Below are 8,532 nucleotides of genomic sequence, written 5' to 3' on the forward strand. Positions count from 1 at the left end.
ATGCCTTTACTTCCTTAGAAAGCTTAGGAAGTCTGACATGTCCCCAACAACTCTCAACAACTTCTACAAATGCACAGTAGAAAGCATTTTATCACATATGCATATGCAATAGCTTGGTTTAGGTACAGCTCCACCCGAGACTGCAAGAAATTGCAGAGAAACTCAAGCTATTCGCGCAAACCAACCTCCCTTCCATTGATTCCATCTATACTCCACCTGGTAGCAAGGCCACCAGCATAATCAAGGCCAAGTCCCACCCTGGACATGGACTTTTCTCCCTTCTTCCATCAAGCAAGAGGTACAGAAGTGTGAACGTGTACAGCTCCAGATTCAGGAACCATATCTTCCCAACTGTTACCTGGCAACTGAACTATCCTATTACCAACTAGACAGTGGTGCTGAGCTACCATCAATCTCATTGGAGACCCTAGGATTATCTTTAATCATACTTTACTGGAGTTTATTTTGTACTCAACAATATTTCCTTTATCCTGTATCTATACACTGTTGAAGGCTTGATTATAATCAAGTATAGTCTTTCCGTTGACGAGATAGCATGCAACAAAAAGCTTTTCACTGTATCTTGGTACATGTGACAATAAACTAAACTCAAATAAATTAAACTTATTTCCATGCTGTATTTTTCAATCAATTGAATCAATCACTGATTTGGTCACTGAATGAGCTGAAGCAAGGATGGAGTTATTTAGACTCTTTCAGCCATAACAATGACAGTATGTGGCATCATAGACAATCACAGTTTTATTCTGCCTTGATGACAGAAAAGTTTTCTTTCCAACTGTGGGTATCAGGTATTGACCAGAGTGGTCACAAGAGAGAGAGAGATGGACAATTCTCGCATTCTGGGCATTGCCTCAACTGCTGTGCTGACTGAAAATTGAACCAAAAAAACGTTACTGGCTGAATGGCTTAGTTATTTAAAGAAAAATCTCAAGGAGCCACAAGGGTAAAATAAAACCACTGGGGACAAGCGAGCCTCTATTCCCACTTAGTTTAATGTGCATGACGTATTGCAAGTCTTACATTTAGAACAGTCTCCTGTTCTTTCACACAAAACTGGCATGTTTTCCCACACTTTGCCAAGGAGATGAATTTCTGGGGCAGTCTTTCTGCTGCAGACTGTTGCAGCATTATGAAAGGCTCTATATAAAGTAAATTGGTTCATTCCTTCCACTGTTTGTGGTTTTGCCGTTACAATGTTCTTTCCACACTAAGGCCAGTACCTTATAAATTATGGCTTCAGGCATAAACACTTCTTTTGCAAACACATCAGTTCATCCAAAGTTTTGGGGAAAAAAATAATTTCAGGCAATGGTCACAAATCTGGTTCTCCCACCGGGCCCCGACAGTTCCTTTAATTGTTGCACTGTTTTAATGTCTATTCAAGCAAACCCTGTAGCATCCACTATCTATCCAGTCCATGTTGGTTAGGGCCAGGACAAAATCCCAACAACAAAGTGTTCTCGGGGGTTTGCTTAGGTTTGGTTTGGTTTGTTATGGTTTGGTTTGGTCTCCAAATCTGAGGAAAGACATTCTTGCCATAGAGGGAGTACAGAGAAGGTTCACCAGACTGATTCCTGGGATGTCAGGACTTTCATATGAAGAAAGATGGATAGACTCGGCTTGTACTCGCTAGAATTTAGAAGATTGAGGGGGGATCTTATAGAAACTTACAAAATTCTTAAGGGGTTGGACAGGCTAGATGCAGGAAGATTGTTCCCGATGTTGGGGAAGTCCAGGACAAGGGGTCATAGTTTAAGGATAAGGGGGAAATCTTTTAGGACCGAGATGAGGAAAACATTTTTCACACAGAGAGTGGTGAATCTCTGGAATTCTCTGCCACAGAAGGTAGCTGAGGCCAGTTCATTGGCTATATTTAAGAGGGAGTTAGGTGTGGCCCTTGTGGCTAAAGGGATCAGGGGGTATGGAGAGAAGGCAGGTACAGGATACTGAGTTGGATGATCAGCCATTATCATATTGAATGGCGGTGCAGGCTCGAAGGGCCGAATGGCCTACTCCTGCACCTATTTTCTATGTTTCTATGTTATTGGCATAGTACTAAGTGAGGAAAATAAGCCCATATAGTCTACCTGGCCTAAGAAATCATTACTGATTAATTCATAAAGATTACGCACTCCCTAACATCCAGGTGCAGATTTTAGTTGCCTGAATGAATTTAGTTGCCAGGAACAATCTTTCGACTGACCACCCAGTCTGAAGAAGGATCTCGACCCGAAACATTACCTATTCCTTTTCTCCAGGGATGCTGCCTGACCAGCTGAGTTACTCCAGCATTTTGTGTCAATCTGTATGACGGATGGATTCATAGACCAACACAGACCAGACACAATCCCTTCCATCCAGTAATGCCAACCATCAAGTACCCATTTGTAGTCTGCCTTTCGAAAGCCATTTTATTCTTCCCACATTCTCATCAGCTCTTCTTGCTTTCTACAACTTGTTTACACACTAAAAGCCAATTAACCCATCAAGTTGCACATCCCTGAGGTGTGGAAGGAAGCATACATGACCACAGAGAGAACTTACAATCGCCACAGCCAACACCAGAGGCCAGAATTGAACACCGGTCTCCAACAGTGTGGGCCAACTGGTCTACCAACTGCGCTACCATGCAACCCAAACTGTTCTCTTCTTCATCAGCTGTTTATCTGTTTCTTTCTTACCATTCTGTGAAAAAAGCTTTAAAAAATAAAGTTGTCATCCTGATCCTCACCAAATCGTACAGCACATAATGACAGTGCATGGCACTAAATAAAACAAGATGCAATCAGTGCTCTAGAATCTGAATATTCATCACCTTCTATTTCTAAGTATGCTGCAAATTAAGGCACTCCTGTCACACAACATTTGTGGAGAGTGTTTTAAAAGCTGGGCATGCATAGTTCAAGTTACATATTACTGTGCGAGGCAGTGACTGCTGAACAAATGGGATTGATCTCTTCTGACGGTGATTTGGAGAAATCGGGGAAGATGGGCGCTTCACTAACCCTGTCACCGGCAATGAAACACAGCAGATTTTCAGCATGAACTAAAACCAACAAGTATGCAATGCTGTAGAAGATTTGGAGAAGTTCAGTATTGGATTATGCAATTGATGCCAAATAATCATCATACGAAAGGAATCGGATTTAATGAGTGTGTCAATAAGGTGTCATTGAGTTATTGATAAACAGCAAAAGTACAAGCATGCTTACAGATATACTCTAGCATTAAGAGATAGAGGCTTTAAATGTATGTAACAAATTACATACTGCAAGACAGTTTTGATTTCAATGCTGCGGCACATTTATTTCTTGAAGGAAGTATCACGAGATCATCAGAGCCAATCCTCTATACATTTTCTCCAGGAGGCAGAAATAGCAAGCAATTAATTTAAACTATACATGATCATGCCGAGTAAGATTGTTAAACTGAACTATAGACAGACTGACCTTAATGGCCAGTTCTCACGGTGCGACCTGAAGCAAGATGTCACCCGAGTGAAGTGGTCGTGGTCCAGCACGAGTTCCGCACGATATAACGGGGGGTAGATAAAGAGTTCCCACGGTACTCGGCAATTCTGTCATTTGTGCGAGTGACTTGTCCGTCTCCCGATCTTTCCCGTTAATCGTGAATGAACATCGTGGACTGTAGTGTAGTTAATCACGTGGCACAAATGATGTCACTTTTTTTCACACACTATATAAATATCCTCCGTTCGTAGAATTGGCTCATTTGCAGACATGCCTATACAAAGTTGGTTCGAGTACAGGCTGGTTGTTATTTTCATTGACGCGCTGTATGCATTAGCGCAACATGTGCATCGAAAACGCTTGCGTGAAGGCAGAAGGGTGAGATTAATTAAAAAGATAATTAAGAGGAAGTCTCACTGGGTTAAGCCCATGTTTCAACGGAGACCTCAATTAGGACAATATGAGCAACTGCTTAATGTGCTGTGCGAAGAGGATAAAAGTGCATTCAAAAACTTTGTCAGAATTTCACCCGAGCTCTTTAATGAGTTAAAGAATAATTTGGGACCTCTGCTGAAGAAGACTGACACTGTAATGAGAAAGGCACTGGAACCAGGGTTGCGCATAGCAATCACACTCCGCTACTTGGCCTCAGGCGATTCTTATAAAAGTCTATCTTACAACTTTCTTGTCGCCACCAACAGCATCTGTGGTATTGTCAGAGAAACCTGTGAGGCGATCATCCAATTTTATTCAGCTGAAGTGATGGAATGCCCCAGTACACCAGATGCATGGAAGAGAGTTGCACTGGGGTTTGAAAACAGGTGGAAATTTGCTCACACATGTGGGGCTTTGGATGGCAAGCATGTGGCAATCCGCAAACCGTAAATCGGTGGCTCAAATTATTTCAATTACAAGAAATTCCACTCAATTGTACTCATGGCGGTGGTTGATTATAACTACAACTTCCTGTATGTGGATGTGGGCACACCTGGAAGTGTTGGTGATGGCCGTATTTGGAAAGAAACCTGGCTTGGAAATAAAATGGAAGGTGGAACAGCAGGCATGCCTGATCCAGAACCTCTGTCAGGAGAAGACAGCCCGGACACCCCATATGCGATGGTTGCGGATGAAGCCTTTGCACTACGGCCCTGGATTATGAAGCCATATCCACAGAGGAATCTAACTGGGGAACAGAGGATCTTCAATTACAGGCTGTCTACTTCAAACGAAGAGGGTGTAAAAGCTGTCCGCCACTACTTTTACATTGCAGCTGCAGGGAACAGACAGACTTATAAGATAAATTAAAGGTGACTGCAAAAACAGCACTTTTACATCTGTAGCATTGTATGTTTTTAAATCATGGATAACATTAAATTGTTCTCCTGTACATAAACTAATATATTGTTATAGTTACTCACATGAGCACCGGGGATACTCAGCAGCCTTCGTCTCCAGCAGGTTGCGCTTTCTCTCCGTATTTCTATAATCCTCTCTGGATTTGTCATAGAGAATCTCATTGCATTGGTACCACTCCACCAGTTCCCCCTCTTGTTCCCTGTTGAAGTTATATGGCCTTACCTTCTGCCATCTAACCTTTATGTTATCGTCTGCTGAGGATATTGTGGAGGCAACAGCTACTGGGAGGCAATCTCAAATCCACCTTGATCACCCTCTCCCTGCTCCAAGGAGCCCACAGGCAGTGGTATCTCTGGCATCTCCTGCTGCCTCTCCACCTGTCTCTCTTGCTGAGTTTCCTCCACATTTACCTGCAGGGCTAAAAACTTTCTGACTTTCTTTGACCCCTTTCTTTGCGCTTTTCTGAGAGGCATCTCTGCAAGTCTTTTTACTGTGAAAAAGATTATCAAACAATGACAAGTAGGTGGGACGTCCTCTATGGACACATGGTCCATTGGCGATATTGAGACCACCTTTTTTACTCACCTTATGTCCCTTCTGTCAAGCTTCCGGGTTTACCGTTCGCAGGAGTTCCCACGGTACCCGCAAGTGTCATTACGGATATCGCACGGATATCGCACTGGCATCTGCGTTCATACAATGTTGCAACGCTGCTCAAGTCACTCTTGGAGAAATTCAAAAATGTTTGAATTTTCTCCCGACCTTACCAAGTCACACGACTACCTGCCGTTAGCGCCACGGAGGTCCTCGGTGGTCCACGAATGCCGTACTGCTATCGCAGAAGGTTCCCACGATGTTAAATCTTGTTAAGTCTTGCTTCAGGTCGCACAGTGAGAAAGCCCTTTAAGCATTCTGTATGTTGAATGCAGAGTCAATGCTCTTTGATTTTGTACCATGACTTCTGTTTGTAAAAGATTAATAGATCTTCAATTCATTTTATCAAATATTTCCTCATATAAGATCAATGTCAAATTTATTTTCCTCTCTTGCAAACTAATCAAATATTTAGCCGTGAATTTCACCCAATATTGCTGACATTAACTCCTCTTAAGATTATTTGAAAACAAACACCAGTTCCTCAGAAGATAAAAATCATCCAAAATTAGTTATGATTTTTTTAGGTTCATTGAAGTGTGACTGGATTCTAGCATTAGTATCAATGATGAGATTAAAAATCTGTTAATATTCCTTTCAGTTGTCATAAATTTAGAAGTAAATGCATTTAATAATTATTGGAACTAACATGCTCCCAAGTAAATACAAAGCACCTTATTATTGTGAACATTATGAGAAGATACAAGGTTTTTGATTAGCAAAATAACTAAATGGATAGGATTGAAAGGTTAATCCGATCATTAAACATGCTACATATAGAACTTTGCAATGATATAGGTATATCTGTCTGGAAATTTATTTGAAAATATAAAACATAATTGTCTATACGTTCATTCCTGGTTGGTTGAGCTAATGGCAATGGATCAAACCAGTGACCGCTGCGAAAGGACAGCTGACAACCAATTGCGTAAAGACGAATTACATTATTTTACTTCTATTTATCCATGACGTAAATGTTGTCTAATATAGACACCATCTCTTCCCTGCTTTGTCCCACCAATCCTGAATAGGTTTCTACTTTTGACACTAGCCTCTTTAAAAGAGCATCCTCAAGTTTTTGCAGGATGAAACTGAAGTGGACAAAGATAGAGTCAAGGTAACTGAAAATATGGAATGGGGTTAATAGTGTTTTTTGGTAGTTTTGGAACTAAGGTGAGTGTGTTTTCCTCTCAGTGAATGGGGCCTCCTGACAACAGAGGTATTTTGGTACAGATACTGAATCTAGAATCATAGGTGTTAACCTCTTCCCGCATAAATCTTGGGTTTATAATGGACTGTTGAGACTGACTCTGGAAAGATGCTACTGCACAAGTAGTAAATGAGAGTTTTACTTCGGAGTCACGTGAGTGACTACGTGAAGAACCCCGCCACGGCGCATGCGTGTCATATCGCTACACGCATTGCAACAAGTCACAGCAAGGGGGAACAACGTTCCCCTAGCGGTAAAATTTGAAAGCCAGGAACAGCAGGTAAGGAGACTCTGCGTTCCAGAATTTGAAAGTCGGGAACAGCAGGTAAGAAGACTCTGCGTTCCTTTCCACTTACCTTTTAGGTGGAGACATGGACCAGATCCATGAAGGCTGCGGGAAAGCTGGCGTGGGAGAACCGCGGAGTAGCGGGCAGCCGGCAGCAGCAGCCAAAGGCACGCTAATCTCCCGTAATGGGAACAGCTGTGCCCGACTTTCGCTCCCGACTCGCTCCCGCACTGGGCCCGGCCGGGCGGGAGAGGGAAGCAAAAATTAATGTTCCCCGCACTGGTTTCACAGGGGGGGAAGCTGGACAAAATAGTGTCCACAAGTGCCGCTAGGAAGCTGGCTGGGGAGGGCCGCGAAGTTGCGGGAGCCAGCAGCAGCTGAAGGCACAAGCCCCGTAAGGGATCAGCTGTGCCGACTTTTGGTCCCGCGCCGACCAGACCACCAAGGCCGGGCGGGAGACTATTTAAAGAGGGCTGTTGACTTTTGGACAAGTCAATAATGGCAGCAGACGGGGTGGAACGACGTTCACCCGTAGCGACAATTTCAACCTGGACCTGCAGGTAAGAGCTGCGGTCTTTTTGTGTTTTACCATGCTGATTTCAGGTGGAGAAACCAACGGGCTGCGACAAAGCTGGTGGGCTAGATGGGATCAGCTGTGCCCGATGTCGCCTCCACACCGGCCATATCCACTCCACGGAAGGGCAGTAAGAACAAAGCTGGAGAGGGAGGACCGCGGAGCAGCGGGCAGCCAGCAGCAGCCAGCGGCACTCGGATCACCGATAGTGGGATCAGCTGTGCCCGATGTCGCCTCTGCACCGGCCAGATCCACGCGGCCGGGCGGAAAGGCTAGACACAAAACAAACAAGGTCGTGGACTCAGAGGAGTCCGACTTTGAACAACCGCGGGCGGCCAGCGCCCGAGAGCGCTGGAGCCGGACGGAGCGGTGTATGGAGCTTTGCTCCAACATGACAGACTCCGGGAGATGGAGTCGGGTCACTGTGGGCCCTATGATAAACCCACAGCAGTACCTCTTAAAGGGCTGCACATTGCTTCTACCTCATCAGAGGGGAGCACTGCGGGTCAGTTCTGGGCTGACCTGGAAGAGGGGTCCGCAGAAGGAAAGACAAGTGTGCAAGGGGGTGCAAGAACAAGAGAACCTACTGGAACCCACTACGGCCAAAGACAGCACCCCCACGCACCCACCAGCAGAACTGGTGATAGCTCGAAGGTCCGGTACCCAAAACATGAGTCTTTTTAGGCCATGGCCCAGGCCGGCCTTCTTGGAAGATGCAGGGACCTCCAACGCCAACCAAACCGAAAATCCAGACCCCAGCGCGACAACAGCAGCAAAGAATCCACAAAAAGTAAACCTACCACTTGTAACTATGGAGGTAGGTGGGTCTGGTTCCCTACAATATACAGGGATCACGGAGGTTGGGTGGAGATTACACTCTTTCTGAATGCATGGAGCATGATAACAACCGATACTTACATCTTAAGCAGTATCCAGGGATATACAATAAAGTTTATAC

This window comes from Amblyraja radiata, chromosome 5 (genome assembly GCF_010909765.2).
Source record: "Amblyraja radiata isolate CabotCenter1 chromosome 5, sAmbRad1.1.pri, whole genome shotgun sequence".
NCBI lineage: Eukaryota > Metazoa > Chordata > Chondrichthyes > Rajiformes > Rajidae > Amblyraja > Amblyraja radiata.